The 27,677-nt window shown below is 36.5% G+C and overlaps 1 protein-coding gene and 1 long non-coding RNA gene across 6 annotated transcripts in view; one reads left to right on the top strand and one right to left on the bottom strand.

Moving 5' to 3' along the window:
• LOC121140411 overlaps positions 1 to 19,996 on the bottom strand; it is a 78,118-nt gene extending 58,122 nt beyond the window's left edge. Inside the window, exons 1-2 of one of the 2 annotated variants that reach the window (XR_005877242.1) lie at positions 19,750 to 19,996; positions 3,909 to 4,052 (exon numbers count right to left, since the gene is read on the bottom strand). This is a non-coding gene — a long non-coding RNA (uncharacterized LOC121140411). The remainder of the gene's footprint in view (positions 1 to 3,908; positions 4,053 to 19,749) is intronic. The other variant, XR_005877243.1, reaches the window with a different exon arrangement.
• Positions 1 to 27,677, top strand: part of Calcrl (calcitonin receptor like receptor) — a 100,479-nt gene that overhangs the window by 8,792 nt on the left and 64,010 nt on the right. The window lies entirely within an intron of this gene.

The raw sequence follows: 27,677 nt of genomic DNA, 5'->3' as shown, positions 1-27,677 counted from the left end.
ACTGTTGGCTCCTGACGAAGCCTTACTCCATTACTTACTGCCTTTCTGGACAATGGAGCTAGGTTGTCTACAAAAGCAAAAAGCTTAGCAGCGGAGATGAAAGAAAGTAAATCAAGCGTTTAAAAAGAACACATGTGGGAGAATGCAAATTTGGTTTAACAGCGGGAGGGAAAAAGTTTAATAGGCGTCAAGTTACATCCTTGTCCTCTGTTAGTCACTAAGACTTTTAATGCCAATCAACCAGTATTTATTAAAAACTCCAAAAGAAATGCTAACTCTCAACATCCTTCACATGTGTACAGTTTTGTAGGTTTATTAAACTTAAAGTCAAAGAGCTATTTTATAAACTCAGAATACATTTTTATATGTATAGAAACAGATTCTCTCTCTTTCTCTCTCTCTCTCTCTCTCTCTCACACACACACACACACACACGAGAGAGAGAGAGAGAGAGTCATGATTAAATAAAATCTTGATCTGTCACCATTCTCCATGTGTGACTTTAATCAAATGTATCTTTTGAGTTGATATAATATGCAAGTTGTAAAAATAACAACCAATCTTTTGTAAGTAGAATCCCCATTTGCTTGAGAGTCATAGAGCTCACCATTCATTCATGAAGAAACATCATGTAGACCTTCAATCTGAGCCCAGATATTTATGTAAGTCAGAAATACGATACTTTTGGGAGGATAAAGAGTGCTGTCCATTATATTTGGATACAGACAATGTATATTCAGAGCATAATGAATGAGATATGCATCATAGTTCCTATTTTACCCTTATTCTCTAGTAGCAGCATTGACTAAATTTTTAAACCATGAGCAACGAACTGCATCATACTCATACTCTTCACCGCCAAAATTCAGAATTAAAACAACTTCTTGTTGCCGTTCTTTTCTATACTTTAATTGTTGAAATTTTTGGCTTCATTTGAAGTGGTCATTATTAAGTACTGTATTTGTGATTAAATTATTATCATAAAGCGTAGAGAGAATCATGCTCTAGCTTTTAAAATTTAGTCTTAATTTAATGTGTCTCTAGAATGCAGAAATTTCTGCTTGTTTTTATTTTGTAATATTCATAAATAATGTATCCCAAGAACCTAAGTGCTGAAACATCTGCTAAAAAGACAATGCAATACTGTGCAGTGTATTTACTTCATTCCAGGTAGCACATACCAGGAAATAATAAAGTAATGTGGCATCAATAACATTCAAAAAAGACAAAGTGGCAATAATTTCTAACAAGTGGATTTGATTAAGCTATGCAAAAGGCACTTAAAAATAAATTACCCATAGGAAAATAAATACTTTAATGAAATTTCAAATCAAGTACTTTTGAGAGCAAAAATGATTAATTTCTCAGTTTGCAGAACTACTTTACTTTCTCAAGGTAGCACCAATCTCTGGAGCGACAAATGAGTTTCCCATGTATACTTGTTCAGAAAAACACTGTGCCAAAAATAATTCCTCTTTTTCATCTAGATTTAGTAGAGGCAACAAATACGTTTGAGAACCTTTAACTGAATACCACTTATAGGTTGAATATGGTATGTTAAAATATTTAATACTAAACCACATCTGTGAAATTTGCTGTGCATTTTGAATAGTTCAGCAATTACTTTAATTAGTTCTCTATTGCATAGAGAAATTTTGGTATCACACAGGACAGATGGTAAATCGTATGGTGCAGCATTTTTTGACTCTTGTATATGCTGGTTGGTCTCCCTTTACTCTGTGAAACACCTCCCTGCAAGTAATTGGCATCAGTGACTAATCCACTGCCTACAAAGTGAAGTAGTTCCTGAATCAATTTTGTAATTTATGATGTTACCTACAAACAAATGTTATTTATAGTATTTGGTAAGGGTCATTTCAGTTAACTCCTGTTAAGAATTACCAACTTCAGAAAGTTCTAGAAAGGCAATTTTTGTTTGTTTTGCTTTTGAGACAGGGTTTTTCTGTATAGCCTTGACTGCCCTGAATAGACCAGGTTGACCTCGAACTCATAGAGATCTGCCTGCCTCTGCCACCCAGGTGATGGGATTAAAGGTTTGCACCACCACAGACAGGATTAGAAAAACATTTGTATGTGCCATAGTTTGATTAAATATTTTAAAACCCAAAACATTTAATACAACCTAAAGTGTTTCACTTTTGAGGAAATCCAGAGCATCACACTTGCTACAAGGAGCAATTTGAAAGAAAAGCTTGGAGACATGTGTAGAAGTTGATGAAATTTGAAATGAAAGGAACAAAATCAAAGAGGCATTAATCAGAACACTTCACCTTAATTAATGGTAATTATTAATGACTAAGTGAAAGGTCTGATATAAAATCAAGTCAGGAATGAAATTTGAAAGTAAAAGAAACTAAAAAAGACAAGAGAAACACAAAATGAATTCAGCAGGTTGATTTTATACACTTAAATGTATATGTATGGTGTGTGTGTGTGTGTGTGTGTGTGTGTGTGTGTGTAAAACAATACTAATAAAAGAATAAGAAGCCAAGAATTTGAAATGAATGGAGAGAAGTGTGGAAGGAGCTGTAGGGATAAAAAGAGAGGGGGAATGGTGTAAATATAAAACACATATGTGAAATTCTCAAAAACTAAATGAATTCATTAAACAAAGGAAAATTGAATTAAGTGAGCAGAATAACAGGATAAAATACTAGGCTAGACTAGAAGATAGGCTGGTTCAGTAAGATGTTTTATTTGCCACAATAATAAAAAAATAAAAATCCAATCTCAAAGCATGTCATTTAAGATGTGGAGAAACTAGGTACATGACCATGGATGATGGACACTACAGAGCAGAGTGTACTTTTTAAGTTAATAAGTAAATCTAAAATTATGTTGGGAAAAAAACTTTATCTTGCATTTTTGGGTACTTGGGGTTAATGATTAAGCTTAATAGTTACTACCTGAGATAAGCTCCAAGAAGTGTCTATTAAGTTGTGAAAAGCAAATAGGTTTACTGTCTTGTTCTAAAGATTGAACTCAATTGGTCAAGATAATGGCTCCACCTATAAGTGGTGGTATCTTGAAGTCTAAACTGTCCACACATTGTAGTTTCTCAGGATAGTTTCTGAATAGACAGTCATCACACTGGAAGGGTCAGGGCTGTTAGGTAAAGTTTAAGTCCTTTTCACCAAGCCTATCAGACAGTGTTAGATGGTTCAACACAGCTGGAAGTAAGCCATAAGTTTCCCAGAGTGCTCTGAAAGTGTTCTCTTCAGTGACACCCTGCAGATCATGAGAATATACTGTATGGTTATACTAGGGTCAAATGCATAATAACAGCACAGGAGGGCAAGCAAATCACATGGTCAAGTGATTTTCTGTTTCAAAAACTACCAAATTCTAAGCATTCACACTGAAATATGAGAAAAAAAGAGATATGTAAAACTTTAATTTTTGAGCCTTGACTCTGAATAAATAGCATTGATAGCAATTCCATTCAGAGGTATATTTCCCCTCTATGAATCACTGTAATTACAAGTGTCAGAAACTTGCTATTAATTCAAATTGCAGCTTCTCTGCTTTCACTGGATTCAGGAGTAAGCACTCATATACACATACACAGGTGCACACACAGAGACTTGCATACAATAGGACACACATGCATGCATGCACACATACACACATGCCCATACATCTGCACACACACACACACACACACACTCACACAAATACACTTGGAAGCATACATGCATTAACTCAAGGTTTTTTTGCCATTTTAAAAAACAAAATAAAATATAAGTTAAAACAAAAACGATCACATCTGATTGGATAAGGCAAACTAACTGAAGGAAAAGAGCCCCAAGAGAAGGCACAAGAATCAGAGACCCATTCATTCACACACTCAGGAATCCCATAAAAATACCATATGACCTGGTGCAGACCTGTGTTGGCCCCGTGCTTGCTGCTTCCATTGCTGTGAGTTGACATTAGCATTGCTTCGTTGACTTAGTGGGTCTTGTTCTCCTGGTGTCCTCCATCTCCTCTGGTTCTTACATTCTTTCCTCTTCCACAGTGCTCCCTGAGTTCTGAGAGATGGGATTTTATGGAGACATCTCATTTAGAACTGTGTGTTACAAGGTCTCTCTATCTCTCTCTCTCTCTCTCTCTCTCTCTCTCTCTCTCTCTCTCTCTCACTCTCACTCTCTCTGCAATGTCTGAATGTGGGTCTCTGTATTTGACTCCACCTGCTGTAGAAAGAAGCTTATCTGATGATGGCTGAGTAAGTCACTGATCTATGAGTACAGCAGAATATTAATAGGAGTAATTTTATTGTTACTTCTTTTTGGGCCAGTAGTATTTGGTTTTACCCTAGGTCTCTGTAATATCTAGTGTTTGGTTCTTTGCCACCCAAGAAGTGTTGGGTATGGGTTCCATCTCATGGAGTGGGTCTTAAGTCAAACAGGAATAATCAGACATTGATTGGTTAGATTCAAGGATTTTTCATCATTGGTTACCTAAAATTCCATTACTAGTTTCCTAGAAGACTCAGAAAAAAGTATAATGTAGATTTTTAAAAACAAAGTCAGATAGCTAGAGTTCAGAAAAATAAATCATACTCATTAGATTCCAAGCACATACTTTTTTCATATATCAATACTTGTGAACTTCCATGAATATTCCAATATTTTGGCTGTAAAAGGAAGAAAAGGATTCAAATTGGATTGCACTTTGAGAGTCAAAACTATCCTCTCTCTATCTCATCATACATTGTACTTCTATGTTTTGACATACAGATTTGAAATGCACAATTCTAGACAGTCACGCTATGGTAATGTGCTACAAAGCCTACTCTATAAATTTTGTATCTCACTTGAAGATTTTATCTATCATAAATATCCTATTTAAGTAAACAGCCCTTTATTAGAACCTGGTTTATCTGAGCATCAAGTTCTTGCCTAACTATTTACACATACAACCCCACCAGTAAACTGTTACCCTATGCTAGTTTTTAGATATCTGGAGATCCCTTACTTCTGGTATGACTTTCTAAGTAATAACATCATTTAGCTTTAATGTTTTGAGTTTTACTTTATGAAAAGTTCAATTATCTTTTCTGTGGTAATTGTTTCTTTCATATAGCATTGTATTTTTTGAGGTGCATTACTCTTAGAGTGTGTTGTGTGATATATTATTTAACATTGCTGCAATATTCCATTGTGTGAATAAATCAGAATGCATTTACCCTTTCTCTTGCTGAGTAACATTTGATCTTTATAATCAAGGAAGTCATAAACAATTCCCCTGAATGAATTCCTTTAGAGAAAATATTTATGAGACATATTTCCAGGCAACCCACAGTGCTGAACCAGTTTAAATTCTCACCAACAGTAAATGAGATATCTATTGCACCATAGCCTTTCCAAAACTGTAAATTGTTGTCAAACTTTCTAATTTTGCCAGTCTGGAAGGGTGTAACACAATATCACATTGTGGTTTTGATTTGCATCTTTTTGGCCATGAATCATTGGGAATTTTCATGTAAAAAGAATAAAAATTTTCCTTTCAAACATTTTCTTCAAATTAGGTAATTGAAGTAGTTGATTTGGATGAATTGTGACTAATCAACTCGACTTTTTGTGGATTATCTATCATCTGTCTGTCTCTCTATCTCCTATCTATCTGTCTGTCCATCATTGGTCAATCATCTTCTATCTATCTATCTATCTATCTATCTATCTATCTATCTATCTATAATTGGCCTGTATATCATCTATTCTCTCTCTGTGTATATATATATATATATATATATATGTATCTATTAGATATTGAAAGTAAGTTATGGAGTTTACAAATCACGTGAATATGCTGTATCTCTTTCCCCACTGTTGTAATATTAACTTCTTATACATTAAAACATTATAGAAGGCATTGGAGTTTGCATCTTTCACATGTCATAATTTGAAAAATGCATAATTGTCTTTATAAGCATCAGTTGATTTATATCCTTTATTTCTTCAAGGTTTTGATTTTCACTTAATATAGTCAGGTGTAGGTTTATTTCTCTTTAGCTTAATTGTTAACTATGACAACATTTCATGAAGAAAGTTGATTTGCTTATGTGTACAAGCTCTATTTCTTTTCAAAGTTCTCAAGATTTAGTACATTTTATTTCCATTGTCCGGTCAATTTAAACATTAAGCAACTGAGCAAAATTAGTTGTTTCTTTCATTTCAATCTAGATATCTTATACTTCCACAAGGTTTGTATAATAATAATTTTCATGCTTCATATTAGATATTCATCTACTTTTACTACATTATTTGATATTGTATTATTAATTTCTATCTTACAAAATGAAATGCAAGATGTTTATCAACCAAAATTAACTCCATATTGAATTTTATGTTAACCAATGTTATTGGTTTTATGACCTAATTACCCGAGGGTTCAAAATATCTTCCATGGTTACTTTTACTAAGATTTAAAAAATGAAAAATTTTGAATTATACTGAGAAAGAACACTGATGTCCCTCAGCTGTTTCTATTTCTAGTGGCATTTTCTAACAAGTTGGGAAAATATTCAAAATAAACATCAACTTTGAACCTACTGAATTCCATATGGTTGCCATTAAAGCCTGAGATTGAAGAGTTTTTATTTTTTTCAAAAGCATTTTTAGAAAAGTTCCGATTCTAGATTTAGATAGCTTTGGTTCACATCTAAATAAACCCATTTAATATAACCAAATCCTGACCCTAATAATAGCAATATTAGATTACTATTATATATAGAAATTATGGAAACATGATAAGCTTTTCTTAATTATAGAGTAAGATTACAAGGTACTAAAAATAAGTTTTGGTTCACAAAATACTTTATTGCTTTTTTTTACTTTATTGCTTTTAAAAATACTCTTTCTTGATATGTTTGACTGTTAACATAAGCTTTTGTCTTGATGCTATACAAATCCTTGACAATGACTTAGATGATCACTAAAGCATAACAGTGGATTAATAGATCGTGAAGACAAAATTAGCAAAAGTTTCTCAGATCACAATGGGCATAAAAACATCACAAACACAAATTTGACATCTTTGAAGTTCAAATAATTTTAATACAGTGTAAATATAAAGAAATGAAAACTATATTATGATTTCATCTTACTTTCAACATTCACTCAACCTGGAAGGATACATATAAGCCAAATATGTATTCAGCTTAATTAGTGGTAGTAGATTCATTTATCACTAGAACTCTGTATAAAAAGGGTTCAAGTTTGTTTTTGCTCCTGTAAGTCTCTGAGTTCTTCTTTGATCAGGTCTATGACTCCCCATTGCTTTTAATATTTTTACTCTGATGGTGCTAACCCTCTACCCATACCTTGAACCAGCCAACTCACTCCTGTTCCTGAACCATTGATGAAGTCATCATTTTAGGACTAACCTTGCCATAAGGTAGTCACAGCAGCCTCCCTCCCCTTACCAAAGTCACTGTTTCTGTGTCACCTCCTCAGAGACTTTTCATGACTGTCACACCTTCTATATTTCCTTTATCTGCTTTATTTTTCTTTGTCACAATTATCACCGCTGGACTCTTACATATCTAATATTGGTAAGCTTTTGCCTTAATAGCTCCAGAAGGCCAGGGACTATGGCATCTCAAGCTACAGAGCAAAGGTACCCTTAGGCAGACTCCACTTACTTCTAGTGCTAAAATCTCAAGCAATAGGAAACATCTGCCTTTGTGTTTTGTCCCTCAATGACCCCATTGTGAGGATATGTCACTATGCTGCAAAGCACAAAATTTGTTTTTATTTCTAGGCTAGCTTAATGGTATCCTAAATGTGATATATCTCCTCCAAACTTCCCTTTCAAACATAACATTTAAAACTGTAATTTTAACAGAGAAACCTGCTAGTATAAGTTCTTATATTAAGTTCTGTAAAATCCCATTTTCTACTCATAATGTTACCAAATTCACAGAAATATTCTTTTGTCATCCAGGGCCCTATGATGATACACCAGCTTGTGCTACCAAGTGTCAAAACTTTGGACTGTCAAGGATATTAAGAATGCATTAGAGCTGGGCGGTGGTGGCGCACACCTTTAAACCCAGACCTCAGGAGGCAGAGGCAGGTGGATCTCTGTGAGTTCGAGACCAAGCCTGGTCTACCAAAACAATACAGAGAAACCCTGTCTCGAAAAACCAAAAAAAAAAAAAAGAATGCATTAATTATAGGAACAAGAACTTCACAGAATAATGTATAGACAACTTTTAAATAAAAAGAAGCCTTCAGTAGGAACTCACTAAATTACCAATAAAGATAGAATATACACATCTTTCAATTCAAGATTATTTTATTAAGACATTGGAGAGTAGAATTAACCCTATAATTGTGTTTCTTTGGCCAGAATTGTGTATCTTTGGCCAGATGATGACGAATAGTAAGTTAATTTTAAATGTGTCCTATCAGGTTTTTTATTATAGTGATTTAATGAGCAAAGTCATGCTTATACATGTATATCGCATTACTCTAGAGAGGTTTTTAAATATTGTAATATGGCTAGTTTATTGATTTGAACTAACTGTCTTCTTTGCATAGAGTTCTTCATTTTCTTAACCACATAATCAGTTACATTATACACCTATAAGTGGGGTAAGATAACGTTTTCTTATAGTTGGAAAGCAGAAGATACCTTATTTATAAATAAAAGAACAAGAATATAGGGGAATGAATTGTTTGAATATTTTGCTGTATTACAGATACTATTTTTTAGGAATCCCTAGAAAAGAGTGTGAATTTTATTCTGTCAAAGAATAGCAAGGGTGCTTCTAAAAAGACAGGTGTGTTCAGTCATTATAGAGCTATGGCAACTAAAATAACTATGTGTCTATTGATACATGTGATAGTACCCTCCTCACAATATTTAATTAGATTTCCTTACCATAACTTATTTTTGGGCTTAAAGGTTTTTAATAATTCAATAATGATTTTCCTATCATGGTATAGTTATACTAATAAAAATAAACTGCACTAAATTGTATTTTCTTAAATTCAAAGCTCTATGAGATGGTTCCTTTTCTGTTTTTAAGCTGTGGGTTTTTAAAAAAAATTCCCAAGTTATGCTGCTAGATCCCAAAAATAGACCATGTGTAATAGTTCTTTGTCCCACTGGCTGTCTTTGGGAACTCATCATTGTTCAGTCCTTTTATGTGTCACCTTCCTCTGCACATTACATTTCAGATGACTCACTGTTCCTCACAGCAAGGTTTGAGTGCTCCAAATGCGTACATATTAGCCACAGCTGCATTTTTCTTCCTGGCATTTTCCAAGTGATGTTCTGCCAAATCACTTCTCATAACACTCCAATTTGTTTCATATAGATATGGAGTGAAGAATCTATAACAAAAGAATTGTTTTATTTTCATTTCTGGTTTTCTGAGACAGGGTGTCCCAGTGCAACAGTCCTGGATGCCTGGAATTCTCTTTGTAGACCAGGCTGGCCTCGAACTCACAGAGATCTGCCTGCCTCTGTCTCCTGAGTGCTGGGATTAAAGGCATGCACCACCACCACCACCCAGCAAGTTTTTTTTTAAATAGAAAAGTTGGCTTTGGCTTCCCAATGTGTGTATTGATCATAATTTGATGTTGAAGAAGATTATATAATATTTTAGAATGTCACTCTAATGTGCAAACTTTAGTATCTATTTAGCAGTTTGGAAGAGCTGCAATGAAAGGTTCAGATTTAAACTGCTGTCTCTTTAGTTGCTAAAGAGACATCATCTCATATGACTTATTGAGTGTAGATCAGACTCTCGTGTGTGTGTTTCTATGTGTGTATGTAATTATTTCTATTTATAACAATTAAGTTTAAAGTGCAAATATGTTTAAATTCCATCAAGAAATAGGTTCACAAAATCACACCATGAAGATGAAACATGTAACTAGAAGTAGCAACAGCCTTCCGTTACATCCATTTGAATCAATAGTGGTTTAGTTTTGGTCTAATGAAATAGTTGAGAACTAAGACCGATGAGAGACGATGCCCATCCGTATCTCAGTGTCCCTGTTAAGGAGCATATCACAACTCACTAACTCCTCCTGGCTCCTGTGTTCTAAGTCTTGTAAAGGGAACAGATTTTACTGCAAGATTTTCAAGTCCACTCCAGCTCTGAGAGTCTGAGAGTCTGGAATATCTGATTAAAATAGTTTGACCTAAAGAGGAGCTGAAAAAAACCCCACCTCACCATATGCACTAGATTGCACTTTGAGAAGGATCTAATTCTATCACTTGCTCAAAGCCTTCTGATTCCAAAGTAGTAAAGATATTAACTTTCTAATATTTTCCTAAATATTCCTAGGTACATTCCACATTAAAATCTTTATCTAATTTAATTGAACCTAAGATGTTTCCCTCCAAATTAAATTGTTCTCTTTTATTTTTTATTTTTTTAAGATTTATGTATTTATTACATATACAGTGTTCTGTCTACATGCCAGAAGAGGGCACCAGATTGAATTGCAGATGGTTGTGAGCCACCATGTGGTTGCTGGGAATTGAACTCAGGAAGACCAGCCAGTGCTCTTAACCTCTGAGCCATCTCTCCAGCCCCTCCCTCCAAATTAAAGACAATGCCTTCATACCCCCTTTGTTAGTTTATTCTGACCATATTGACTAAAGATCCAGTTCAATAATTATTACTAAGCTAAGTAACCAAGTTGTTTGGATTACAGGTTTCATTTGACTTTTTTTTTTAACTGGATTAGAATTATTTGTTAATTCAATTATACTTAATGTTATTTTGAAGATAAATAGCATTTTAAATCAATCTTGGTCTTAGACATATGAATGTAAATTTGGTTCATAATAAATATTTTATCATTGTTTAATTTTCTGTCTTGACTTAATTAATCTTTCTGTCAAATCAGGCTAGATATCTCCTACCAATAATGCTAATTTTGATCAAATTTTGATATGAAATTGCTATACTAGAGTGAATACAATACAATGTAATTTTGCTCTATTTGCTTATTTTTCACACTGGGCATTGAACTGAGGACCTCAGACATTCTAGGAACAGGTTATACAAGAGCTACACACCTGCCTGTCTACAACCCATGGGGACCTATGAGAGTCATAGTTCTATCAGCTATGCTTCACTTTGAGTTAGCTTACCATGCTGTGGCATCGTTATATCCTTCAAAGATTAATTTTTGCCTACTTTATCTCTCCAGTTGTAGGTTCCTTTGGCATGTTACATTAATGTATAAAACTGTACTAATATGTTTAGAAATATTGCTTACATTTCTTCTGGTCAGTAAAGGAAGATGCAACTCATTTACAGTCTGTGTTTCTGTTTAAATGAGCAAGTTTCTACTTTAAACATTTGAGAAATGTCTAGGCTCTATGAAGAGACAAAGGGTATGTTTATAAAGGAGGCAGAGCTGTTGACTGCAGTTTTTACAGGAAGTTCCTGCTGCGGCTAAATGTTCTTTACTTTCTCAGACTACTATAGATATCTCACAAAGGAAAACCAAGCACAAATATTTGCAGCTTTTTATGTGCTGGCTCTAAAACATTTCGGCGAATGAAAAATAGACATTGGATGTAAAGAAAGCAAAGCTATGATCCAATCAGCCTTCAGCTGGAACTGCCAAACTCTAGCTCCTGGTTCACATTCATAGTGGCTGTTTGGAAAGGTCCATTCCTTTGCAATCAGAATATTTTAATGTTCTATTATTATCATCTGATCTTCTACCCTTTTTTCTTACGTTATGAGTATTTTGTCTGCATGCATATGCACCATGTGCATGCCTGGTGCCTCTGAAGCTCAGAAGAGAGTACTAGATTCTCTGGAACTTGAATTACAGATAGTTATGACCTACCATGTGGGTTCTGAGAACTGCACACAGGCTCCTTGAAGAAGCAACAAGTGATCTTGACCATCAGGCCATCTGTCTAGCTTCCTGGCACTCTATCCTTGATATGATCAAACTCATTTATATAATTGTTTGAACTTTGAAATAAGTAAAATAAGTAGCATCTATTCACTCTAAAATAAGAAAACTTTTCTAGTCTTGTTTAAATTTCTACCACAACACAAAAATTACCCAGGTCTAAATTTCACATTTCATTTATTCTGGGAGGGATTCTGAAAGACAGCATCTCTGGTTTCTGGTGTTATTTTCTTTGTTGTTGTTTTACTCTTTATTCCTGCCATGTTTCTTTGAGTAGATTATTGTAATGTGACTGTTGTGCTTTATGTATATATTAGTTTTCAAGAAAAATTTGTAGTCCAACTGATTCTATCTTCATTTCAGACATAAGAAAAATTTAACTTCACTCCAAAAATCATTTTTCTTCAATATTTGTCAAGAATCATGTATGATAAACATATTAATTTAAAATCTTTGTTAAAGCTTTGCTTGGTAGTATATAAATGTTATGCCAGCAGGGTGAGGAGAACCAAAACTCACAGGCAGTCTGGGGCTGTATAAGGAGACCTTGTTACAATCAATCAATCAATCAATCAATCAATCAATCAATCATCAATCAATCAATCATCAATCAATCAAGACAAACCAGTCTGTTTTCCACTCATGTGTGTGTCTGTACATGCATATGTTTGTTTGTAAGACAGAGGACAACATTAAGTGTTGTTCCATCTATCTATCTATCTATCTATCTATCTATCTATCTATCTATCTATCTATCTGAGAAAGAGTTTCTCTCTGTGTGTGGCAATGACTGTTCTGGGACTCACAAACATCTGCCTGCCTGAGTGCTTAGATTAAAGGCATGTGCCACCACTGTCCAGTTGAGTGTTGTTCCTTAAGGGGCCTCTGTATTGTTTTATGAGACAGGATTTCTCATTAGCCTGGAGCTTTCCTTACAAGTGTGATGACTCCCCTTCCCTAGCATTGTAGCACCATGCCTGTCTTTTTCATATAGGCTCTGGGTATCAAATTCAGGTTATCATGCTTTGAAGACAGCACTTTACATGTCTACCTGAGTTATCGCCTAGTCCCCAAATGGGTCTCATTTAAGAGAAAGGATAGATGTTCATCATTACTCAAAATACATTTAGGTAGATCAAAATCTCTCAAGTCAAGTTAGCAGACAGAAGGACAGATTATAATCTCTTCATATGGAGACTTTGTTATGGACAATAGCAGCTCTTTATCAATGTGTAAATGGAATTTGATACAACATTGATACATTACAAAATGTTCTTTTAGATTTCTTGGAGAATGATAGCACTTTACCTCCAGTAGTTGATTAGTTATCATCCTATGGATGGAACATTGGGAAATTTGGCCTGCTAGAAAAAGTCAGAATCAAAATGTTAGACCAGCCCAAAAGAGTTTCATTTGTAACATGTCTGACCTTTCAGCCTCACTCACAGTTCCTCTTTATACTTCAACACTTTAGTTTCTGTTTGCCTCTTTTTCATATATATTATTATGACGGCATGAACTAGATTTAATCAGTAAAGAATTAGACTGTCATATATTTAATAGAGTTTGTTACTAAGACACTATGCAAATGAGAAGCATAGAATCAGGTCTAGGCCTATAATCTTAGCTATTCTATTTGGGAGGATGAAGCAGGAGACTTGCAAGCTTAAGGCCTATGTGATTTATCATGACTCCATCTCAGAATAAAAGAAAGAAGAGAAAAACTAGAGATAGAGTTCTGTGGCAGGACTCTTGCCCAGTACACACAAAACCTTAGGTTTAACACTAAGAAAATCTTAAAAATATTAGAAAACAGGAGATATTCTCTGCCTTTTATATGTTATAGCAGTTCTATGTAATTCAAAATTTATAAATATTTATAATCAGAAATGACTAGGATGAAAATGTTTCACATATCCATTATTTATAAGCTAACTATTCATCCACTTTTATATCATTGCTATTTTATAAATTGACAGATATAATTATATGTATTTGGCATTATAATGTGATATATGGAAGTCCATTTGCATGGCATAGGACTTCTAAATCCAGCCAATTAACATGTGAATCCCTTTGCATATTTACCATTTTATTTGTTTATTTTTTTGATGGGAATACTGTTGGCATTTCTCAAGGATTCCTTATATTGCCATTAACTATGATCACCATGCTGTACCATCCATGCATCTTTTAAACTTCTTCCTTGTCTGTTACTAATTTTGTGTTCTTGACACAAATCACACAATCACCAACTCCACCAACTCCATAAAGCCTTTGGAGATCACAATGTACTGTTCAGGTGTGTAAGATCAAGTATTTTAAGTTCCATAAGACTGCGGCTATATGGTGTTTCTCATTCTGTGTCTGGCTTATTTCTCTCAGTATAAGGTCAATTAAGTTCACCATTTTTTTTTAAATGGCTTCCTTCTTCTTTTATGGCTGAATGATGCATCTTGTGTGTGTAGCACATTTCTTCAACCATTAGCCAGTTGAAGATACTTAATTTGGTTCCATACCTTGGTTGTAAACACTGTTGCAGGCTTTGTGTTCATAAGATATATGCAGTAGTGCTATAGCTGGATTATAGAAGAGTTCTATTTTTATTGTTTTAAAGAAATTCCGTTTTCTGTAATGTCCATATTAGTTACGTTTCTATGTTTCTTTTTCTCCATGCCAACACATCATTTGTCATCTTGCATGGATTTCATCATAACTAGTGTAACAAGTAGGAGGTGATATCATGGGGCAGGGTTAGAGAGACACCGATTAAGGGATAAAAAATGACATGTAGCTAGGGCATGGTTACAGTATGGGGACTATAGTTGATGACATATTTTCTTGACATATCAACCATTCAAAAATCTTCAGCCAATATTTTATTCAGAAAAATCACAGTTTAAAATTCCTTGTGGCTGAATGAAATAACGTCAAACACACAGCACGTTTCCTGACATAGACATCATTAGATGCTGCCATAGACACGAGTAGATGCTGAAACAGTGTGCAAGGTATCTCTATGCAATCAGTTTATCCAGAAGGATTTGTTTCCTTTTTGTTTCTCAGCATTTTCAAGGCATGCTACTTTTGTTGTTGTTGTTATTTTATTTTGTCTGGAGCTCGCAGTCGACTGTTACATTTGCTTACCCATGGGCATACTTTTAAGAATTGACTTGGGGCATGCTCACTGTTCTCCATGGTACTATTGAAGTCTCCTTTTTGTGTGAAAGGCTTAATGACATATATGTTAGATTAAGCCCCTAGTCAATGTCCCAGTGTTTAGACAACATTCATCTATATTTGTCTGGAGTGGAATGCCCTCCTCTCCTGTATCCCATTTTCCGTCAGTTAATGAGTTCGCACTATGATAATGCAATGCACCCAAGCCTCTTCTTGATATGCTGCCATTAGGACTTTTGCAACTTCATTCATTGCCCCAGGCCTGTGATTTGTGGTATTAACCAAGGAATATTTCAACAGCATCATTTTCTGTTTCTAACTAAATCAACCAGTTAATCAATACAAAAACAGAACACTTGGCTTTTCATGTTTTCTAGGAGGTTCAGTTCATAAATGGATGGGGACAAGAGTATGAAGGGAATAGATTACCTTCTTAGCTGCAGGCAGATGGCATTTTTTTGCCAATTTCAAACATGTGCTTTAACTTAGGGTTATTGATAAAAAGATAGTTTTTTCATTCTCTTAGAAGATAGGTGACTGATAATTATGGACTTTTTCAATACAGAACAGATTTCACATGAGCCCCTTTTGACTTGGCTGTTGTAAAGAAATTAGGGCTAAGCTTAAAATGTTACCATATTTACAACATTTTTTCATATTTACAATCTTATTATTTAAAGTTACCATATGTAAAACAGTTGACTAATATTGAGAAACCCAGAAAACTTTGTGAGTAAAAATATATTAATTGACTTTGATAAATAACTATAATTATACAACTTTGCCTTACTCACATGGTGAGAAAATTTCTTTCTTAATGGGTCCTGAATGGCCAGGCACATATGTATGCAGCTTGATATGTTAGATACAGGGGTGGTTAGCATCCCGAATTCTGTGGAGGAGGGCCTTGCAAGATTCCATCATGGTACTCAGAGAGCTGATCAAGCTAAAAATATTAACAATTTTTCTTTGTGATGTTCCATTTATCTTGGCTGTAGATAATGGAAACCATGGAAACTGAAAGCAATGTTAAGAAGGGACTGCTGTTTCTTAGTTTGTGCTAAAAAGATAGATCATAACAAAATGTGCATATAAGTCATATAAATAAGACCTTCTAACAGTATTCTCTCAATTTAGATATAACACTTTCCATTTTTTCTGCTGGATTGGAGCAACTAATTATATCCAATATTAAATTTTCATTGCAGTAATAGATAACATTCACTGAGTGTTTATACTTTGCTAGAAAACATTTTTAGCTCACTGCATGCTGATCTTTCATTTTGTGATCACATTAATACTATATAGAGCATAGCATCATGTTTTATTTATATAAGCATTGAATTTATAAGAGCTAAATACCTTTTCCAAGTTACAAAGATATTTACATGAGTTTATATGATTAGTCAACACAATTCAGCCTCAGTCATTATTTATATTATATTTGGTCTTTGCGAGTAACTGACTCCAACTTCCTCCAGATCCAGGTGTTGGCAAAGCATCTCTGAATTACTCCCACCGGTATTGCATAGCTACTCAAACACAAATCACAGTTTTCTCTGTGTGTGTACATTGAGCCCAAATAAAAGATGTATTGAAAGATCAGGCCATTGACAATTAAGAACCGCTGATGGTATAATAATTTGTCATTATCTGGAGTGTTCCAAACCCACTTTTGTCTTTTTACTCTGTTAGTAGGAATGATTTGCATTTTATTAAGATCTAATAATGTTCTCTGCCTTTCCTCCTGTTTGAGGACGGGCAAGTGCAATCAAGCTAACTGGTGAAAAGAGTAACAGCCACAGCAGAGCAGCAGTCAGAAAAGCACTGCACTCCACTTGCAAGTTGAAAACACACCACAATAATCATGGTATCATGACATGTCTGACCCCTGTCTTTTGTCTTTGCCCATTTTATTTTTCCTATTTAGAATCTATTCTCTCTCCTCTTTTCCCCATCCTCTCCTTATTCTTCATGGCCAAGGTATTCCAGTCATTTGAGATACTTCCAAACCTAAAACCTTATAATAATCTATATTTTTATCACAAACTAAGAAACAGTAGTCTCTTCTTGCCATTGCTTTCAGTTTCCATTATCTACAGCCAAGATAAATGGAACATAAAAAGAAAAATTATTAACATTTTTAACTTGTGCAGCTCTTCTGAGTAGCGTGATAGAATCTTGCATTGCCCGGCTCCATACAAGTCAGGATGCTAACCACCCCTATGTCCAGCATATCATGCTACATACATATGTGGCTGGCCCTCTGGGGCCCATTAATCTGGTAGGAGCTGCCTTGCTTTTCGGGACAGCAGTCATAGCAGTCACTGCTTGTGTTTATTTTATTTTGCATCATTCCCAGGGTACGAAAGAGTAGCAATGCTGTCAATCAATTTTATTGCAGTATTTTGTTATGATTGCTCCATGTTCTGTTATTAATTACTTTGATCCTATTATACATTAATCATGAATTAAACTTTATTGAAGTTGTGTAAATGTATGAGAAAAATCTGCTGGCAGTGTTGAAATGCACTAAAGGCAGATAGGAGAATGATTACAATTAAATATTTAGTGTGCTTACTTTGCCTTTTCTACTAGGTTACAAATTCTCAGAGATCAATGTACATTTGTCACATATACTAGTTATAGTCATACTAGCCGATAGAAAATGATAAGCATAATTGTATGTTTAATTACTTATTGAAACTTAGCAAGTAAGATATTTTGAGGAATCACAGACATTGAAAACCAAAAGCTACTCTCAATACTTAACCTACCCACTTTATTTTACTTGAAGCCCGAAGGTACTGAGCCTTGAGTCAAACAAATCCTTATTTTTGGATGCCTAAATTATTAAGAGAAAGCACACTTAGAAAACAGAGGAAGAGAAGCTACACTTTCTAAATAGTTTAGAAAAGTAGGCCAATGATTGAAGCTGCATGGCTATAGTAATCTGCTGTACTGGGGTGAGGGGCTCTAGTAAGTAAGCACAATTTCTCATTGAAGGAAAAAGACTCATCCCACCAACCTATCTCTTTAACACAGCTTAAGGGGATCCCACCTTCCTAAAGTGGGTGGTTCCTTGGTCAGGTGATTGACCCACCTCAAGTAGAATGTTAGGTTTCTTTCTACTGAGACCAGATTTTTCCTCCTCCTCCTCCTCCTCCTCCTCTTCCTCCTCCTCCTCCTCCTCCTCTTCCTCCTCCTCCTCCTCCTCCTCTCCCTCCTCCTCCTCCTCTTCCTCCTCCTCCTCTTCCTCCTCCTCCTCTTCCTCCTCCTTCTTCTTCTTCTTCTTCTTCTTCTTCTTCTTCTTCTTCTTCCTCCCCCCCTCTCCCCCTCTTTCTCCCTATTTTAGTTTTTTTGAGACAGGGTTTCTCTGTATAGCCCTGGCTGTCCTAGAACTTGCTCTATAGACTAGGCTGGCTTTGAACTCACAGAGATCCCCCTGCCTCTGCCTCCTGAGTTCTGCGATTAAAGGTGTGTGGGCCTTTATTGCTACTCTAACATATATGAGTGAGGGTCAACTTAATAGTAATAATAGTAACAATGTTTTTTTTCCCCCTTCCTTCCTTCCTTCCTTCCTTCCTTCCTTCCTTCCTTCCTTCCTTCCTTCCTCCCTCTCTCTCTCCCTCCATTTTCCCTTCCTCCTTTTATTCTTTCTTCCTTCTCAGTGTGTACATGTGCATATGAGAAAACATGGCAGTGTTAGGGTTGCAATCCCGTTTGCATGCTGAGCCTGTGTTCCACTAACTTATCCACGTCCCTTTATATATGTGCTTTATTTAGCTTTGTATGGATATTGCACAGTACCAAACTATTGTAGCTGAGTTTGTCTCAATTGTATTAAGAATACATGTGCCAGAGTCTGAGGAGATAGCTCCCACTGGGTAGGAGCACTTGATGTCCAAGCAAAAGACCTACTTTCTGGTCCCCAGCACCCATGTAAAAAGTGAGGTATGGCTGCGCAGACCTGGAATCCCAGCATGACGAGGAGTGGAGACAGGGGGATCACTGGGGCTTGCTGGTTCCAGGTTAGTGAAAGATCAGTGTCAAAGGAATAAGGCAAACGATGATGGAGTGCATACATGCACATGCATCATACACACAAGAACATTGACTTGAAAATCATTTTCTTAGTGTACTGTTAGTGCAACACTCTCAGCACTTGCAGGGCTATCCAAGTGCAAGAAATGGAGGGCATGATTTCCAAAAGCAGAAAAAAAAACTGTCAAGTTTGAACTATAAAGGAACTTCTGCTTTTAAAATTTTCATCAGTAATTAAAGTTGATTATTATTTCACAACATCCTTTCTCTTATCAAATACCAGAAGAAAAATTAATGTTATTAATTTACTGTTTTCTCTAAAATTCTCTACGATGCTACATCAAGGAAAAGAAGATGCCATTTAACACAAAAATTATGCAGTCACAAAGTTTGAAATCCCCAAAGTGACAATACTTAGACTGCTAATGCCCACAGGGGCCAAGTGCCTTAGCCTGCCCTGGTGGAAGCCCCTGGCTCCACTCCACCCCTACTCTCGCCTATAAAACCCTTTTCCTGTGAGCTGTGGGACTGAATTTCTTCCCTCAGTCATCAAACTTTAATCTTTGTTAAGTCTTGGTATTTGCCTCTGCAAGGGTCCTACCTGGTTTAGTCAATCCTTCATTCCATTGTCTCCAAGTCTTCTAACATCTTTGTGCTTTCCATGAATCCCATTAGCCCCTTCTGTTTTTTTTTTAACATCCGGTGTTACAGAAGGAGGGAGTAGAGCGTGTTATTGGTTGTTGTTGCTTTGTTTCTATACGTCCAAGCTCAGCAGAACTTCTGTCATGCTTTGCTCTATGAAAGTTTTAAAAGCTGGCCAGCTAATCCTTCCCAGTCCTGCTTGGCATCCCATCACCTCCCCTCCCCCCAGTCTTTGGAGAAATCTAAATGTCTTTTGTATAGGCAAACCCTCTCATTCACAAAAGCCCTGTTGTAAGATGTTGATGTCAGTCTTATCTAAAAATAAAACTGTGTTCCACAGGTCCTCCCACACCCTACCACCAAACCTCTTTCTTCTCCTTTTTCAAAAGCCAAACTCTTTAGAAGGAGTCTTCATTCTTATTGTTTTTTCTCCTCACACACAATCCGGCTGTGTCTGACTTTTGATGAGCCACCATAAAGCAAATCCTTTCTCCTTTCTGGAAACAGATGTTTGCAGGTGTTACAGGACACAGACCAGAGCCTTTGGCAAGTTATCTAACTCTAAGCTCAATGTGCTCTTTAGGCCTCTACTTGCCTTCACAGGCCATCTCATAGCCCCTCTCCCTTGCTCTTTGTCCCCATCCCCCTTCTTCTAGAAGCCATTTGCTTTTGTGTTTCTCAGCCATCCTCCAACTGCAGATGCCCAGTGAAATACTGCTTCCACTGGGAAATCATCCCTTGAGCTACCATATGAGGTCATCTCCTTCCTTCATAGGATTTATCTTCATTTGTAACTTTAAATTTTTGCAAATGTTTAACTTCTGTCTCTGCAGAATAATTTGTAAATGAACTTTTATCTCATCTCTTCTCAATTCTCATTACATTACTCATACCCAGTCCTCTATCAGGTGCCTACTGGGGTCTCAACAATATCTGTTGAGTGAATACATCCAGTTTCAGTAGAATATGGAGGATCCTGCAGTAATGTGTGGATTCTGTTTGGAACATTGCTGCGTGGCTGTCCTCAGTGTGTAGAACATCGTTCAGACTGTGTGACTTTAAAGTCAAATATTGCTGCCCAATCTCCTTTGCTTAAAGTTATTTAACCTTCCTAGTACTGGAGAAGGAAAATGTCAGGAAATAAAGTATTTTCTTGTAGATGCTAGATCCCAGTAGCTCCTTGATTGGCCCAGAGAGACATCCTTACTCTCCACCAAGGTTATTCCCTGAGTCAAAACAAGCAATCCCTGGAAGCTGGCTCAAAGGGAGGAAAGAGTACTTGTTTTGTAAACACTTTCCCAGGAGATCAAGGCAATTATCCATCATTATTTGGCAAACAGGGTCAATTAAAGGCATTCACATGTAAAATATCCCTTCACAAAACCACTCTCAGCCCCGTGACAGTCTTGGAGAAAGTGACAGTAAGGAAAAGAAAAAACTTTAGATCCTTGAGCAAGAACAGTTGCTGGCACTTTCTGTGTTCTCAAGTAATTTACTTATAAGTCCTATAAACATGATTGCCACATGTTTACAACAAATACATTTAATACTTCCACAAATGACTTTAATTACTATCTAGACTATAGAGACGAGAAAGTGGGATAAAACGATAAGAGAAAAACTGCTGTGCTATTTTCTTTGGTCTTTGGAGTTTTCATTATTACAGGAATGTAGTTACCTCTTTCAACTGTGTGGTGATTAAATTACTATGTTTCTTTTGCTAAAAGTTTACTGGTTGTTTTCTAAACTGTGAAAATTTATAAATGCATATTAATAAAATAATAAAAATTGGGATTATTCCAACAAAAACAGTTGCAGAAAGCAGTTTGTTTCTTTCCCTCTGTACAGAAGAGGACTGTAGTTCAAGGTATATTCACTTCCCATATTTATTACTTCAGTGGAAGTATTGTCTTCAGTGGGGATTTTTGGTGAGTGGGGGTGGTGTGTGCCCTCACATGCTCTCTCTCTCTCCTCTCTTTCTGTTTTTTTTTTTGATACATGACCTTTCACAGTAAACTATTTTGGCATAGAATTGCCGTGTTGCCCAAGCTCACCTCAAATTTGAGGCTGGCCTCCTGCCTTGTCTCTGAAAGACTAGGGGGAATATCACTAGGAGTCAGCATGCTCATCTTTAGTTTTTAAAAGGAAAAAATATGCTTACACAGTAGAAACTACAATTTGGTCTGAGGCTGTAGTTCAGTGGCAGAGTGCTCGCCCAGTGTATTACAGATGAATTAATAGAAACAATCCATTAAAATTTTCATTCTCTTCCCACTGGCTGCCACGATTTATTTATTTATTTATTTGTTTTTCCTTTTATTGGAAATAGATTTTTTTGCTCACGTAATATTTCCTCTCCCTCTGCTCCTCCCAGTTTCTCGCCACTTCCCCTTCCATTTGGATCCACCCCTTTCTGTCTCTCATTAGAAAACATGTTGCCATGATTTACTGTGTCTACTAAGTTTTTGTGTTCTTCAAAGGTATGAGAAAATAATTTCTTTAGCAAATTTATTGCTTTTCTTTATTTTTAAAACTTAAAGTGCACTTGGGAGGCAAAGGCAGTCAGATATCTGTGAGTTCGAGGCCAGTCTGGTCTACAGAGCAAGTTCCAGGACAGTCAAGACTACACAGAGAAACCCTGAATGGAATCCTCCTTCCCTCCTCCATCAAACAAAACAAAAACTTAAAGTGAAACATTTTAGTAAGTCACATATATGTGTAAACATAAATGCACTTGCACACAGAAAATACACCATAAAAGTCAACAAACTACATCCTTTTTCAGTTACAGCTTCAATACCAATGATATCATGACGATATTTATTTTGAAAACAGTAAATAAAAACTGAAAAACTAATTGTGATAAAGCTTAGGTTTCCAGTACTCCTTCCTGTTTCTGAGCTTTGCCTTTTCGTTCTCCTTCCTGGTCCCTTAAATCTTGCAAAATCAGAATCCTCCAAGATTTTTCTTGACAAGACTTTTCTACAGAAAGTGTGTTTAAAATGTGAATTGGTTATTTGCTTTATTATGTTTTCCTACAAATAATTTTCACAAATTAATCAGACATACACTATATACAATATTATAGAATAAGAAATTATCTGAAACATTCCGGAACTTAAAAAGTCACTTAAGATGACAGATAAAGTGATGAGATTTACTCTTATCAGGTGTCCTCTGCCCCTGAATAGGTGGTAAGTTTTGACGAGACATTCCTTGTGATAAATCTTCAATGCTTCACAGGCACTCATTTTCCCTATTTTATAGGAACACATACAGTATTAGAATGTCTAAAATGATGAAAGCACACACATACACACATCCTACACATACACACACACAAACACACACCATACCACACATATACACACACCACACACACACTGCACACACCACACTATACACACACGTATACACACCCCTGCACATATGCACATACATCTTAAATAGCACAAGTAAGAACATTAAAAACATATCAAATTATTCCCAAGTTCTCAACCTCAAGGAAAGCCAATAGACATTCTTTTAAACATAACTTTTGCAGGTTTTTCCTGCTTTGAATTGTTTACCTTGCATCTCTTTACACCAGTTTTTCTGGAGCTAATAACCTCCCTTTATTTTCACACCACATTATCAAACACCTACAATTTCACTGGTGTTCCTCTATCTAGGAATGGATGAAGCCACCAAAAGCAAGAGTTGATAGTACAATGCAGACTCAGACTCCTTTCAGTGTGTTGTGACAAAATGTGGAAGACTTTTCTTTCCTTAATAATACTACTAACCTCATGCAGGGAGAGAGAGAGAGAGAGAGAGAGAGAGAGAGAGAGAGAGAGAGAGAGAATGAGAACAAGGCAGAGACAAGTGGGCATTACTATTTATTACTGATTTTTTTGGGGGGAGTTCTAGACAGGGTTTCTCTGTGGCTTTGGAGGCTGTCCTGGAACTCTCTCTGTAGACCAGGCTGGCTTTACTCACAGAGATCCGCCTGCCTCTGCCTCCTGAGGCTGGATTAAAGGTGTGCATCACCACTGCCTGGCTTATTACTGATCTCAAAGGAGAGGGCTAATATGTATTTTTAATGGTACCAACAGAGAAAGCCAGAAGCAGGTAGGTTATGTACAAGCAACAAAGTCATTTGATTAGAAACATGACTGAGACACAACTCTCATCAGCATTAGTTTTGAATGTCTTAAATCCCACTATCACCGATGGCCCACGAAGTTTAATTAACAAAAGCTGAGAGCTGGCACTGTTAAATATTCATATATAATTTGACTCAACATTACAATCTTCTAAGTGTGTCCAGTTACAGAGTAAACCAAGATTCATTGTTTCTGCTTTAGGGAGAGACTGCCACGGCGCAGGCAGCATTTGCCAGGTACTGTGGTCCGTCGGTGATTGTGGAGGTTAGCACCTGGGATCCCACGTGGGACTCAGGATGCCTGTGCTGTTCTTGTCTTACAACTGAGAAGCCTGCAGGCCTGAGTGCTAGCAAACATCACTGCAGGTGTCCAGAACAGCCTTCTACACGGAATCCCTACCCTCTGCCATGCTGCTCGCTTCTAGCGTTTGCCTGCTTACCCCCCCCCCCCGCCCCTAAACACCACATAGCGTTTTCCAGTCACAGTCACCATTAAAATATCGCTTAGATAGTGTTTATCTTTTGCTTCTTTTCATCTATTTCCTTTTGGGATTGCCATTGTTTGTAGCTCAGACAGACGTTTGTCAAGGAAACTGTGCGAGGAAGACAGACACGTAGCTGGCGACACGAGCTACAATTGTAGCTATAGAAATGTATCGACTGAAGCGGCAGTCATTTCGAAACAACTGCGACAGATATTCAGTATATTGTGGTTATGTTTATTTGCTTTTCAGAAACAACAAAAGACATTTAAAAAAGATAAAGGGAAGAAGAAGAGACTTACCAGGTATATTCAGAAATACTCAGTAGCTAAAAACCAATTCTATAGATTTGTGTGTGCTGAGTTTATAAATGGGACATCATTTTCTTTCTCTTTTAAGATATTTGAATGTTTACAAGCAGGTTTTATTTTCTGTTTTGACTTTCTCTCCTGGAAAACTATCTGGGTGTGCAGGCTTTTCACTAGATGACTTGACTGAAAGTGTGGCTGTTGGGGAAGGTGCATCTGTTTCTTCGGGATAGTTTTTATTTTGGTTGGAACACACTATGGGAAGATTCCCAGAGAGGGGGAGGGGGGCTGTGAGGTTAGGAAACATTTCACTGTTGTTAAGGCCTATTAAACTCTGTCAAGCGTGACAGGGCATTTTTTTCCCCCTTTAACACATCCTGGTCCACTTAGAGTCGAAAGTTAGAAAAAGTGCTTGGCGCAACGATTTAGCAGGAAAGAAAGCTATTTTAAAAGTCTTTTGGGAACATGTTTGTGCAACAGGAAAAAACATACAATTGGGTTGATAATAGCAGCTCGTAAAGGTTAGAGCCCCTGGAATGGCTTGGCCATCTTTTTCACAGGGAACGTGTTGTTCTTCAGCGGTAGTTCTCACTTAAGCACAGCTTAATTCAGCAAGGAGCCCCTTCCTGCAGACTTCTTTTACCTCCGGAGGTCTATTTTTAAATCGCAACCCAGACATAGTCCCAGGAGTTGATAATTAAATTAAGCAGTGTTTTGGATGCGCAAAATTACAACCGCTCACAAGAGTGTCATGAAAGCCTGGCCCGCTGACGTCTCAGCTTCACATCCAGGTGCCCACTGGTGAATTCCCCAGAGGACCTCAAGTTCCTCACCGTCCCCTGTGTCTCCAGTCACATTTCCTGGCTCATCCTGTACCCTTGCCTTTGCGTTTGTAGGTCTTCATACCTAGAAAGCAGGACTGCTTATCCTCTGCTCATACACATCCTTGCCGATGCTGAATTCATTTGACACTAATGTTCACAAAACGAATACGCACACACATTTATTATAGTGTGTAGTCTTTTCCATACTAAAGATAGCTCACTCCAGACCAAATATCTAGGACACAATGATGGGTGAGAACATCACGTTTTAAGACTCTCTTTTGCTAACTCCTACAACCATGCCGACAACACTCCTGAATCATAAAACATCTGAACTGGGCTCAGGACTCCCCATCCCCCCACTTTTTAGTTGTTATCTTTGAATCAACCATTGATTCCTATTCTGGTACCCAATATCCAATCCTGGAAATGACCTATACTTTTAAGTTACTAAGTTCCCAGGTAACCAAAAATGAAAGTTTTCTAACATCATGAGCATTTAAATATGTTTCTGTGTCTTAGTTACTGTGAGCTGTTCTAACAACATGGGCTGAGTTCTACAAGTCACGAAATGGAAACCTGGCTCCCTGCCTGGGTTATTAATGAAGATTCCCTCTCTGGTTATTCTCTTATGATGTCATTGATGGTACACAAAAATCCAAATGTGCATGGATGCACACATACATGTACACATAATACATACACACCCTGTCCCACTTTTCCTCTTGTGTAAGTCATTAATCCATGATGTGACTCTACTCTCATGACTCCATCTAAACTTATCACTTCCAAATGCTGCACTTCCAAAAACTACCACATTGAAAATGAGCATTAATGCAAATACTGGGTTTGAGAGAGATATACATCTTTTACCTCAAGCCTTGCCCATATTATCTTCTTATATGCTCACATGACAATTTATTCAACTCACTTGTTTTGAGTGCTATGTTGTAGATTTCTAATATAAATTAGAAGTCTCTCGGCAACCTACTTTTTTCTCTATCTTTGAATTAATACTAATTTCTAGAAGAAAACTTTAGTCACGTGTTTTTAAATTTTTTGAGAATTTCATATGTAAGTACTGTATTGACATCATTTCCAACCTCTCTCCTTACCCCACCAACACTTCCCGACAACTACCCCTCAAATTCATGGCCTCTTCTTTCTTATTGCTAAATGCACACACACACACACACACACACACACACACACACACACACAGAGTGTTGCTTATTTGCATATGTTTTTAAGACTGACCACTTGGGACTAGATAACCCTGGAGAAAACTGATTGATTCTCTCTCTCATCATTGATTGCCTATAGCTCTTCATCTAGGGTTGGACCTTATGAAGTTTCTTAGTGAGTACATCTCTAGTGCAGTTGCTACACCTAGGGCTCAGGGAAAATCATAGAAAAAGGGGCAGAAGATAGTATGAACTCTTGTCATATTATTCTAGCATTTAATGTTTCTACAATTGCTACTTTCTGCAAAAGGGTTGAGAAACATATGAAATACATGTTAGTTTTCTTGAGATTGCATACATGTTAGACATCCTTGCCTCTGGAATTTGCCACAACTACAGTAACTTTGTGCTGCTCCGAGCAGTCTGGTTGCCTCCATCACCAAAGAAGAGTGGATTGATATTTGTATGAAAGTCAATTGCTAAAGGAAAAATGATGTTACAAAGATTTGTGGGGGAATGGATGGACCTCAAATATGAAAGATTAAGTGAGGTCACATAATCTCAGAAAGAAAATAACCTATGTATTCCTTCTTATATGCAGTTTGTAACTAATAGCATATGTGTATATGCTAATAAATGTGTATGCGGCAACAGCACATCGGGAAGGAAAGAAAATAGGAAGGGCAAATTACAAGGAGATGGGAAAGGGAGATGCAGTAATGGGCAGAAGTTATGAAAGAACAGAAAGCAAAATGTTTTCCTAGTTCTCATTATGTCATAGCTGCTTTGGTTTTGGTGTTGGATAAGTACTTGAAACATATTTGAAATCTGGAGAATAAGGTAAGCAATCAATCATAGATCCTGCCTAAACTGAAGTGAAATTTCCTACTATATACTTAGTGAGATCTGTTCCATCAATTCAATGTGATTGGTTATTTTTCATTA

The sequence above is a fragment of the Mesocricetus auratus genome, unplaced genomic scaffold (genome assembly GCF_017639785.1).
Source record: "Mesocricetus auratus isolate SY011 unplaced genomic scaffold, BCM_Maur_2.0 Super-Scaffold_100004, whole genome shotgun sequence".
NCBI lineage: Eukaryota > Metazoa > Chordata > Mammalia > Rodentia > Cricetidae > Mesocricetus > Mesocricetus auratus.
Note: the sequence above shows the minus strand (reverse complement) of the source record. Positions and strands in the feature narration are given on the sequence as shown.